The following is a 13,345-nucleotide window of genomic DNA, read 5'->3' as shown; positions in this document are numbered from 1 at the left end:
TGGTTTTTGTCTTTGGTTCTGTTTATATGCTGGATTACATTTATTGATTTGTGTATATTGAACCAGCCTTGCATCCCAGGGATGAAGCCCACTTGATCATGGTGGATAAGCTTTTTGATGTGCTGCTGGATTCAGTTTGCCAGTATTTTATTGAGGATTTTTGCATCAATGTTCATCAAGGATATTGGTCTAAAATTCTCTTTTTCGGTTGTGTCTCTGCCAGGCTTTGGTATCAGGATGATGCTGGCCTCATAAAATGAGTTAGGGAGGATTCCCTCTTTTTCTATTGATTGGAATAGTTTCAGAAGGAATGGTACCAGTTCCTCCTTGTACCTCTGGTAGAATTCGGCTGTGAATACATCTGGTCCTGGACTCTTTTTTCTTTTTGGTTGGTAAGCTATTGATTATTGCCACAATTTCAGAGCCTGTTATTGGTCTATTCAGAGATTCAACTTCTTCCTGGTTTAGTCTTGGAAGAGTGTATGTGTCGAAGAATTTATCCTTTTCTTCTAGATTTTCTAGTTTATTTGCATAGAGGTATTTGTAGTATTCTCTGATGGTAGTTTGTATTTCTGTGGGATCAGTGATGATATCCCCTTTATCATTTTTTATTGTGTCTATTTGATTCTTCTCTCTTTTCTTCTTTATTAGTCTTGCTAGCAGTCACTCTGTAATAATTTCAACCGAGCACGAAGTTCCCTGAGTAGAATCCAGGGCAAGGGAGTAGAGAGGAGTGAACAGCAAGTGCAGATACAAACACAGAAGTCACAGCCAAAGGTTCAGGCAGGCAGGGAGGTAAGGACTGAGAGCCCTGCTTGCTTTCTCAGCTGGGAGGCTTTTAGGCTAAGGCAAGATCTCAGCCCTGCTCTCCTGCTGCCTGGATATAAACTCAGTGAAGTTAGGGAGGCATGGTGAAGGTGAGAATGGCCTTGCTGGCTGCATGGGAGTGGAGTGAGGCATGTCACTGCCAGCTTTCCCCCACTTCCCTGGTTACCTGTATGATACAGCAGAGGCAGCCATAATCTCCCTGGGAACATAACTCGATGGGCCTGTGAACCACCCCTCCATCCCCCATAGTGGCTGCAGCAAGCCCCACCCAAGGAGAGTCTGAGCTCAGACTTGCCTAACCCTGCACCCACCTGATGGTTTGTCTCTACTGGCCCTGGTAGCCAAAGACAAAAGACATAATCTCTTGGGAGCTCCATGGCCCTGCCCATCACCTGAGAAACCTGAGTACTCATCCTCACCAATGTAGGGCAAGATTATATCCCCCTTCTACTATTGCAGCTGGCACTCTGTGGCACCTCTGGCTGGAGGCCAACCAACTCAACTAATAGCAGAACAACCCTGCTCCAAAGAAAGAGAAAACAACAGCTAATTCCACCATGTGCAACACCCTGGCTAACCAGAGGTCCTGAGTCTGTTCACGTGACAACTTCATTGTGAGCATAACCAGTATTCTAGAAAACTGATGCACTAAACGAAACTACAACCGAGGACTTCCACAGAGTCCACTTCACTCCCCTGCCACCTCTACCAGAGCAGGTGCTGGTATCCACAGCTGGGAGAACTGAAGATGGGTCACAGCACAGGACTCTTTACAGCACTAGCCTGGATCCTGGTAGCCCCACTGGGTGGCTAGACCCAGAAAAGCAATAACAATAACTGCAGTCTGGCTCTCAGGAAGCCCTATCCCTAGAGAAATGGGGAGAGCATCACATCAATGGGACCAAAGAACCTGAACAGCAGCCCTTGAGTTCCATATCTTTCCACTGAAACAGTCTACCCAAATGAGAAGGAACCAGAAAAGTAATTCTAGTAATGTGACAAAACAAGGTTCTACAACACCCATAAAAGATCACACTAGCTCTTCAGCAATGGGTCTAAACCAAGTAGAAACCTCTGAATTGCCAGAAAAATAATTCAGAAGGTTGATTATTAAGCTAAGCAAAGAGCCACCAGAAAAAGGTGAAAACCAATTTAAATAAATTTAAAAAAATACAGGATATGGATGAAAAAGTTCCCATATAAATAGATATGGTAAAGAAAAGACTATCACAACTTCTGGAAATAAAAGACACATTTAGAGAAATGCAAAACACACTGAAAAGTATTAATAATAGAATTGAACAAGCAGAAGAAAAAACTTCAGAGCTCAAAGACAAAACTTTTGAATTAACCCAATCCAACAAAGACAAAGAAAAAAGAATTTTAAAAATGAACAAAGCCTCTAAGAAATGTGGGATTATGTTAAATGACCAAACCTAAGAGTAATTGGTGTTCTTGAGGAAGAAGAGCAATCTAAAAATTATGCAAACTTATTTGAGGGAATAATCGAGTAAAACTTCCCTGGTCTTGCTAGAGATCTAGATATCCATATTTAAGAAACTCAAAGAACATCTGGGAAATCATCACAAAAACATAATCACCTAGGCACATAGTCATCAGTTTATCTAAAGTCAAGACGAAGGAAAACATCTTAAGAGCTGTGAAGCAAAAGCATCAGGTAACTTATAAAGGAAAACCTATCAGATTAACAGCAGATTTCTCAGCAGAAACCCTGCAAGCCAGAAGGGATTGGGGTCCTATTTTTAGCCTCCTTAAACAAAATAATTATCAGCCAAGAATTTTATATCCAGCAAAACTAAGTTTCAAAAATGAAGGAGAGATAAAGCCGTTTTCAGACAAACAACTGCTGAAAGAATTCACCACTACCAAGCCAGCACTACAAGAACTGCTAAAAGGAGTCATAAATCTTGAAACAAAACCCCAAAATAGAACCTCCTTAAAGCATAAACATCACACGACCTATAAAAAAGTAACACAATTTTTAAAAACCCAAGTTATTCAGGCAACAACTAGCATGATGAATAAAATGGTACCTCATATCTCAATACTAATGTTGAATGTAAATGGCCTAAATGCTCCACTTAAAAGATACAGAATGGGAGGATGGATAAGAATTCACCAACCAAGTATCTAGTGTCTTCAAGAGACTCACCTAGCACGTAAAGACTCACATACACTTAAAGTAAAGGAGTGGAAAAAAGATATTCCATGCAAATGGACACCAAAAGTGAGCAGGGGTTGCTATTATATCAGACAAAACAGACCTTAAAGTAACAACAGTTAAAAAAGACAAACAGAGACATTATATAATAAAAGGATTAGTCCAACAGGAAAATATCACAATCCTAAATATATATGCACCTAACACTGGAGCTCCCAAATTTATAAAACAATTATTACTACACCTAAGAAATGAGATAGACACAATAATAGTGGGGAACTTCAATATTCCACTGACAGCACTAGACAGGTCATCAAGACAGAAAGTCAACATGAAAAAACGGACTTAAACTATACTTTAAAACAAACTGATTTAACAGATATTTATAGAACATTCTACCCAACAACTGCAGAATATACATTTTTTTCATCAGCACCTGGAACATCCTCCAAGATAGACCATATGATAGACCACAAAACACATCTCAATAAATTTAAGAGAATTGAAATTATATCAAGTACTCTCTCAGACCACAGGGGAATAATACTGGAAATTAACTCCAAAAGGAACCCTCAAAACTATACAAATACATGCGAATCAAATAATCTGTTACTGAATGATCCCTGGGTCAACAATGAAATCAAGATGGAAATTAAAAAATTATTTGAAATGAATGATAATAGTGGCACAACCAATCAAAACCTCTGGAATATAGCAAAAGCAGTGCTAAGAGGAAAGTTCACAGTAATAAATGCCTACATCAAAAAGTCTGAAAGAACACAAATAGACAATCTAAGGTCACATTTCAAGGAACTAGAGAAACAAGAACAAACCAAACCCAAACCCAGCAGAAGAAAAATAACAAAGATCAGAGCAGAACTAAATGAAATTGAAACAAACAAAAATACAAACGATAAATGAAACAAAAAGCTGGTTCTTTGAAAAGATAAACAAAATCGATACACATTAGTGAGATTAACCAAGAAGAGAGAAGATCCAAATAAGCTCAATTAGAAATGAAATGGGAGATATTACAACTGACACCACAGAAATACAAAAGACAATTCAAGACTACTATGAACACCTTTATGTGCATAAACTAGAAAACCTAGAGGAGATGGATAAATTCCTGGAAATATACAAACCTCCTAGATTAAACCAGGAAGAAACAAAAACTCTTAAAAAAAAAAAAAAACAAGTAATGAGATTGAAACAGTAATAAAAAAAATTGCCAACGAAAAAGGTGCAGGACCAGATGGATTCACAGCCGAATTCTATCAGACATTCAAAGAAGAATCAGTACCAATCCTACTGAAACTATTGCAAAAGATAAAGATGGAATCCTCCCTAAATCATTCTATGAAGCCATCATTACCCTAATACCAAAACCAGGAAAGGACATAACAAAAAAAGAAAACTACAGACCAATATCCCTGATGAACATAGATGCAAAAATCTTCTATAGCTAACTGAATTCAACACAATATCAAAAAGATAATCAACCATGATCAAGTGGGTTTCATACCAAGGATGCAGGGTTGGTTTAACATACACAAGTAAATAAATGTAATGATATACCACATAAACAGAAATGAAAACAAAAATCATATGATCATCTCAACAGATGCAGAAAAAACATTTGACAAAATCTAACATTCCTTTATGATTAAAACCCTTAGGAAAATTGGCATAGAAGGGATATATCTTATGGTAATAAAAGCCATCTATGACAAACCCACGGGCAACATTATACTGAATGGGGAAAGGTTGAAAGCATTTCCTCTGAGAACTGGAATAAGACAAGGATACCCACTTTCACCAATTCTATTCAACATAGTACTGGTATTCAACCAATTCTATTCAATTGAATTCAATTGAATTCAACGAATTCTATTCAACATAGTACTGCTCAGGCCATCTGCCTGGCCAGAGCAATCAGACAAGAGAGAAATAAAGGGCATCCAAATTGGTAATGAGGAAGTCAAACTGTTGCTCTTTGGCAATGAAATGATCACATACCTAGAAAACCCAAAGACTCATCCAAAAAGGTCCCAGATCTAATAAATGAATTCAGTAAAGTTTCAGATACAAAATCAATGTACATAAATTAGTAGCACTGCTATACATCAATAGCAATCAAGCTGAGAATCAAATCAAGAACTCAACCCCTTTTACAACAGCTGCAATAAAATAAAATGCTTAGGAATATACCTAACCAAAGACGTGAAAGATCTCTACAAGGAAAACGTTGAAATACTTCTGAAAGAAATCACAGATGACACAAACAAATGGAAACACATCCCATGTTCATGAGTGGGTAGAATCAATATTGTAAAAATGATCATACTGCCAAAAGCAATCTATAAATTCAATGCAATTCCCATCAAAATACCACCAACACTCTTCAAAGAACTAGAAAAAACAATCCTAAAATTCATATGTAACAACAACAAAAAAAAAGCCCACATAGCCAAAGCAAGACTAGGCAAAAAGAACAAATCTGGAGGCATCACATTACCCAACTTCAAAATATACTACAAGGTTATAATCACCAAAAACAGCACAGTACTAGTATAAAAACAGGCACGTAGTACAATGGAAAGGAATAGAGAACCCAGAAATAAAGCTTAATACTTACAGCCAACTGATCTTCGAGAAAGCAAACAAAATCATAAAGTAAGGAAAGGACACCCAATTCAACAAATGGTGCTGGGATAATTGGCAAGCCACACGTAGAATAATGAAACTGGATCCTCATCTCTCACCTTATACAAAAATCAACTCAAGATTGATCAAAGACTTAAATCTGAGACCTGAAACCTAAAAATTCTAGGAGATAACGTCAGAAAAATTCTCCTAGATATTGGCCTAGGCAAAGAATTCATGAGCAAGTGCCCAAAAGCAAATGCAATGAAAACCAAGATAAATGGATGGGACTTAATTAAACTAAAAAGTGCCTGCACAGCAAAAGCAATAATCAGCAGATTAAACAGACAACTCACAGTGTGGAAGAAAATCCTCAAAATCTATATACCTGACAAAGGACTAATATCCAGAATCTACAAAGAACTCAAACAAATCAGCAAGAAAAAAGCAATCAATCCCATCAAAAAGTGGGCTAAGGACATGAATAGACAATTCTCAAAAGAAGATATGCAAACGGCCAACAAGCACATGGAAAAATGCTCAATATTACTAATTATCAGCAAAATGCAAATCAAAACCACAATGTGATACCACCTTACTCCTGCAAGAATGGCCATAATTTAAAAATCAAAAAGTAATAGATGTTGGCACGGATGTAGTGAGAAGGAACAGTTTTACACTGCTGGTGGGAATGTAAACTAGTACAACCACTATGGAAAACATTATGAAGATTCCTTAAAGAATTAAAAGTAGAACTACCATTCGATCCAGCAATCCCACTACTGGGTATCTGCCCAGAGGAAAATAAGTCATTATATGAAAAAGATATGTAGACACACATGTTTATAGCAGCACAATTCACAATTGCAAAAATATGGAACCAGCCTAAATGCCCATAAACCAAGTGGGTAAAGAAAGTGTGGCATATATACCATGGAATACTACTCAGCCATAAAAAGGAATTAAATAATGGCATTCACAGCAACCTGGATGAAGTTGGAGACCACTATTCTAAGTGAAGTAACTCATGAATGGGAAAATCAAACATAGTATGTTCTCACAAGTGGGAACTAAGCAACGAAGACACAATGGCATAAGAATGATAGAATGGACTCTGGGGACTTGGGGAAATGGGTGCGAGGAGGGTGAGGGAGAAAAAAAAGAAAAGTAAGAGAAATTGAGAAGAAAAAATCAGCTCTCTGAGGATAGGAAAAAAATATAGGAGTTCTTAACTTGGGTTTATGAACTTGTGAAACTGTATACAGTTTTGAGAATGCATATACACATTTTTCAAGATAGAAGATCCACATTTTAATCAAAGGAAATAGTGACCACACCCTTCCCCATCAAAAAGTGTTAAGAACTCTGAGGACAAGACTTAATACACTTATAGAAACAAAGTTAGGCACATTAACATATCTAAAGAAAGAATACGTTCCCTTGAGGGGTGGAAACTTTAAAAAAGAAGCTCTACTGGGAAAACTTTGGACTTGTGTTTTAAAGAACTGCCCAAGTCAGTCGGCACTATGGCACAGGCCGGCAATGTGTTGCCCAAGGAACAGATGTGTCCCATACTGGAGATGGATCTTTGGGTAATGATAGCTTGATTACCCTAGCCAATGAGGTGCTTCAATGAACTCCCTTTGCTCTGATTCCATACCCATCAAGCTATCTTACTTAATAATTTGGCTTCCCAATTAAATCTGCCTGCAAGTAGAGACTACGTTAATCAGTGAAGAAAAGTAGTTGATACTCCTCATCATTCCATGTACATGTAAGATATGTGTGTGTCGGGGAGGGGAGGGTGTTTTTGACTGTGTGCAAGAGCATGCACTTGTGTACATGCAAACACACACACACACACGTTAATGTTAGTCTATAAAACATTTTCCTAACTTGGCTTCCAGCATATTACCACTTCCAACTCATCTTATACCTATCTGGATAACACTATCTTGTCTGGTTCTCACCATCCCAACCTCTTAATGTTGGAATGTTCACAGGCTTAGTACTTGAACCACCCCTCCCCTCCCATCCTCCCCTCCCCTCCTTCCCCTCCCCCCTCCCCTCCTCTTTTCTCTTCTCTTTCTAAACCTTCCTCCCCTCACCCCTCCCCTCCTCTTTTCTCTTCTCTTTCTAAACCTACTGCACAGATAATTACACCCTATCTCAAGGCTTTCAGCACAGTCTATACAGAGGACTCTCAAATGTACCTCTCCATCTATACCTCTCTCCTAAGCTTTGGTCTCACATATCTAACTGCCTACCTGACATTTCCACTTATATGTTCACGAAGCATCTAAACTCAATTTGCCTAAAACTTAACTGCTGATAACCCCTGATCTTCCCTCCCAAAATCGTGTTACTGTTGCATTATTTTCTGTCTCAGTAAATTGCAAATTCATTCTTCCAGTTGCTCTGGCCAGAAACTTTGGAATCATCATTGACTCTTTTGTTTCTTTCATCCTCCATCTAATTAGTCAGAAAATCTTATTTGCTCTACCTTTAAAATAAATATCCATGGCCAGGTGTGGTGGCTCATGCCTGTAATCCCAACACTTTGGGAGACCAAGGTGGGCAGATCACTTAAGCTCAGGATTTCGAGACCAGCCTGACCAACATAGTGAAACCCTGTCTCTACTAAAAATACAAAAATTAGCCAGGTATGGTGCGCGCCTGTAGTCCCAGCTACTTGGAATGCTGAGGCAGGAGAATCGCTTGAACCCAGGAAGTGGAGGTTGCAGTGAGCCGAGATAGCACCACTGTACTCCAGCCTGGGTGACAGAGTGAAGCTCTGTCTCAAAAATTGGAATGAAATGAAATGACATGAAATAAAATATAAAAATAAAATAAATATCCAGAACCTGATCATGCCTCATGAAACCATCTTCACCACTCACCGTAGTTCAAGCCACCATCATCTCTTGCTTGAATCCTGTAGCCTCTTACTTGGTCTCCTTGCTTCTACTCTTGTTCCTCTATATTCCATTTTTAACATGATAACCAGAGTAAGACTTTAAAACTTACATCAGATCAGGCTATTCTCCCACACAAAATCTTCCCATGACTTCCCAGTTTAATCTCAGAAAAAGCCAAAGTCTTTACAATTTATTCTAAGGTACTATACAACTGACCTCCCCACGTCCACCCTCCTGTTAGCCATCTGACTTCGTATACTATTACTATAATAAACAGCATAATGCAAACCACCCCAAGGTTAAGGCCCTGGCTCTTCACCCTTGTTAGCTGTGTGCATTCTGTTGCTTGTGTGACAAGTTATTTAACATCTGTTTCACAGATTCTCATCTGTACTGTCTTATAGGGCTGTTACAAGAATTAAATGAGTTAATGCTTGTGAAGTATTTAGAAAAATATCCAACACATAGTAAGTGCTATATAGTATTTGTTAAAGAAAATGCTCACTCTCTTGCAGCCATACTGGCCTCTATGCTGGTCTTCAAACATGACAGTTTAGCCCCCACCTCATGGCTTTTCCATTCTTCTTTCCTCTTCCTGGCATCCTCTTCCCTCAGATGTCTACTTTGTACATGTTCTCACCACCTTCAGGTCTTCCATTAAAAGTCACCTTCTTGGAGGCCTCTGCTGACCACCTAATTTACAACTGTGATACCCTTTGGCAGTCCCCACCTCCTGATTCCTGCTTTGTTTTGTTTTATTCTCCATATCACTATTATATAACATACTATATATCTTAATTACTTGTTGCCTGTCTCTCCTACTAGAATCTAAGATTTCTGTTTTTCACTGGTCTATCTCCAATACCTACCACATAATAAGTATTCAATAAATATTTGTTGAATGAATCAATACTATAAAATACTCACAACTTTATCACTCTCATGAATTAGAGATGAGGACAGAATTCACCAGGTGACGTATTCAAATAATCCTCCACTGAACAGGGTCTCTTAATCATTCAGGAGACAATGGGTCCAAAAAGTTTTACATGACTACATAAATGAGAGGAGAGTAGATATTTACACTTATTCAGGCCTCTGTTATTATCTTTCCACCTCTTGAATACTCTTCTAAACTGATTAAAGGATTAGGAAGCTGGCTGTCTCTCTGCGTCAAATTCTGTTCTCCAAGAGAGTTCAATTATCAGGTAGACTACCCATCCAATACCCTAGCATTCAATACATTTGTTGGATGTCCTCAACCTCAATCCTTTATTCCCATGTTATACCCTGGGCCTTGCCATCACACAGAATTTCTCCATTTTTGAAATCATAAATGTGAATATTCTACACAGTCTGCAACCTTCTACCTTTTAACTCTTTCATCCTTTAATTCCCACTATATCTTCAAGCTTATTTAGAAATTACAGCCTCTGATTTTTCCATTTTTTGCTGATACAGCACTCCCTACCTGTCTTCTCTTCTTCCCTACCCAGCCTGGCCCCATGGTCATCACTTGGACTATGTTCTCCGAGCAACCTCAACTCCCCTTGCCATAGTATCCCAATAGCCAAGACAAAAACTCCAATCCTGGATCAAGGCTAAAGAACTCATTCTTCACTTATACCCCTTACTAGCTGAGCAGTTTTGAAAAAAAAAAATCTCAAAATAATGCAGAATTTTGTTTCAAATCTAATTTGCAATTTCTAATTTCCATTAGGCTCTCAACCCTGCTTATAAAACCCTTTTTAAAAACTTACATAATACCTACAGTGTGCCTAGCACTGTTCTACATAGTTACAAATATTAACTGATTGAATTCTCACACTCATGGTAACACTCTGAGGTAGACACTACTTTTTTTTCTTTTTCACAAATAGGACTTTTTATTTGCCACTATTAAAAGTTTGAACTTCAGACAGATTCTTGGACTGGTGGTTCATATCCATCAGTTCGTTCAACTTTAGCACCTGTCTTGTCCCCAGTGGCTTTTCCAAAACTACTACCTTCACCATGAAGCTCCATAAGTTTTCCCAATTCAAACTTGGGCTTCTTCAGCATTTTTACTTTTCTAACGAAGACATCACAGAGAGGATAAATAGATTGGCAAGCCTTTTCTATGTCTTTTCCAATACTGCCTGGAATCAATTTATTGACCACTTCTTTCAAGTCATTTGTCTATACCTCTCAGGTCATGATTTCCATCATCTTCTTCCGGATTTGGAGGACCTGTTGGTGCTGAGCATAAGAGGTCTTCCATACCTGATTGTTGCATTTTTTAGTAAAACCAACACAGAACAGTCTGCCATTTTTTGACCATGGAACACATTTTGTCATGGGTAAGATCCATGCCATGGAAGTTAGTTAGGCAGTTTTTGCCCTAAACATCTTCAGTAATTGGCTTGAATTTTCTAAATACAACTTCATCATTCTGCAAATCAGTAAGACTCACTTCAAGCACACAACCCTCAAAGCCATCAGATGCAATTTTGATTCCTTGGGTCCTGGTGACTAGCATCTTTCCAATATTTCTTATATTGAACATAGCAAGTGCTTTCACATCATACCAATCCTTCTTAGAAAATGGATCGACCACTTTCTTCTTGGCTCCCTTTTTGCCGCCTTTCATAAGGCGCTTGTTCTTGCCAACCGCCATGGTGCTGCTCAGAGCCAAAAACTCAGGTAGATACTATTACTGTCTCTGTTTTACAGATGAAAAAAAATTAAGGCACAGAAAAATCAAGTGACTGCACAAGGTCACACTGCCAGTAAGCAGTAGAGCTTACTAGCTCCAAATCCTGGCAGTCTAGCTCAAGCTTTTATCTCGATGTTCTTATCGATGTTATAAATGAAAATGAGGTACAGAGACGCTCAGTAACTTGCTCAAGGATACCCATTTATTGAGTGGAAGAACTTTGGTTTGAATGCAAGGAGACTGATTGCAGAACCCATATACAAACCCACTAACCTATACCATCTTCTCAGGACTAAAGCCATCTGAGAGAATGATGCTCAACAGGGTTTGGAGCTCCTCGATTTCCCACGCTATTCTCAGCAAACTTACCTAGACCCACACCTACCTCTACCTTTCTCCCACTCTCCTAGTGTTCAATCATTTGCTCTGGACTACATTTTTTCCCATTTCTTTCCATCTCTTTCCTGTATTGTCAATCTCTCTATCTTTACTTGCTCTAATGGTCATGTTCAAGTTTCTTTCATCTCAAAAGATCTTACCTTCAAGAAAATTTTTGGTAAGGCCATTCTTTATAGCTCCCTTTACATGCTCACTCCCTTCTCAACTGGGATCGTCAAAAGAGCAAAACTCATTTTCTCACCTCTTCTCTCACTGTAACTAAACTTTTCTGCACTAATAACTCTTCTAAAGCTTTTGTTGCTAATGTCTTTAGTGATAATACCAAATGTACATTTTTTTTTTAATTTTAAAATTTTTTTTTTTGAGATGGAGTCTTGCTCTGTTGCCCAGGCTGGAGTGCAGTGGCGCAATCTTGGCTCACTGCAACCTCTGCCTCCTGGGTTCAAGCTATTCTCCTACCTCAGCTTTTCAAGAAGCTGGGATTATAGGCCCCCACAACCACTGGCCTGTAATTTTTGTATTTTTTAGTAGAGATGGTGTTTCACTATGTTGGCCAGGCTTGTCTCAAACTCCTCAGGTGATCCCCCCACCTCAGCCTCCCAAAGTGCTGGGATTATAGGCTAAATTCTAATGGATAATTTTTAGTCTTTATCTTACCATGTCACTATCTTGCTCTTCATTTCTTCTTCCTGACATTCTCTACACCCTCGGAATCCTTAGATCTACACTCTAATGATTCTTCTGCCATCTCTGTCTCCCTTTTTTAATTCCTCAACTCTGGTCTTTTCCCCAGGGTTTGAACTGAGAGAAGTTTAAAAAAGCTTGGTTTAACATTCCCCACCACCCACCCACTCCCACACCCCCCTGTGCCCCCCACAATGTACATGCTTTATTCTTAATGCTCTCCCTGCAGAAAATGCAATTTAAATGGTATTCAGCTGACAGTAATCCCATCAGTGGTCATGGCTTTGTTACTCCTTTTTGAAGAGGCACCCCTCTCGTTCCCCATTCCTTCTAACTTGTGGTCAAAATGGAAACTGGCTGACCTTATATCCACATGATTGGTCTAAAGGTAAGCATCTGACTTTCAAAAAGACAGGTGTCATGGAAGCCTGACCAAAAACCCTGCTAGTTAGATGGAAAAGAGACAGGAGGGCCAGCTTGTCTCTATTTTAGTCATAGATATGTTAATATATCCTCAATAAAAATTAAGGAAATGTGGTCGGCTAAAGCAGTTTTGTTCTATTTTAGAATGTGAGAAATGGTGCAGGAGATGTCATGTGGATGCTGAAACACTGAAATTTCAAAGACACTTTAAAGATTTGTGGTTACAAAGTATAACTGGTTGTGGATTTTACAAGATGTCTGGCCACTGTAGTCACACACTGCAAGAGAATGTTTGTGTCCTCCCAAAATTCATATTTTGGAACCTAATTCCCAATGTAATGGCATTAGGAGGTGGGGCTTTTGGGAAGTGATCAGTGCTCTCATAAAAGAGATCTCAGAGAATGAACCGGGAAGGAAGCCCTCACCAGACGTGGAATGTGTCAGCACCTTGATCATGGACTTCCCAGCCTCCAGAACTGTGACAAATAAATGTCTGTTGTTTATGATACCCAGTCTATGGTATATTGTTATAGCAGCCTGAATACACTTAGACATAGATTTACCAGAAAG

General features: G+C 38.8%; 1 protein-coding gene and 1 pseudogene across 3 annotated transcripts in view; both read right to left on the bottom strand.

Annotated features, from left to right (window-relative positions):
• WARS2 (tryptophanyl tRNA synthetase 2, mitochondrial) overlaps positions 1 to 13,345 on the bottom strand; it is a 114,270-nt gene that overhangs the window by 89,587 nt on the left and 11,338 nt on the right. The gene's annotated exons all lie outside the window — the stretch shown is intronic.
• On the bottom strand, positions 7,761 to 12,526 carry LOC129049454 (small ribosomal subunit protein eS1-like; annotated as a pseudogene).

This window comes from Pongo abelii, chromosome 1 (genome assembly GCF_028885655.2).
Source record: "Pongo abelii isolate AG06213 chromosome 1, NHGRI_mPonAbe1-v2.0_pri, whole genome shotgun sequence".
NCBI lineage: Eukaryota > Metazoa > Chordata > Mammalia > Primates > Hominidae > Pongo > Pongo abelii.
This window is presented reverse-complemented; position numbering and strand designations above follow the sequence as displayed.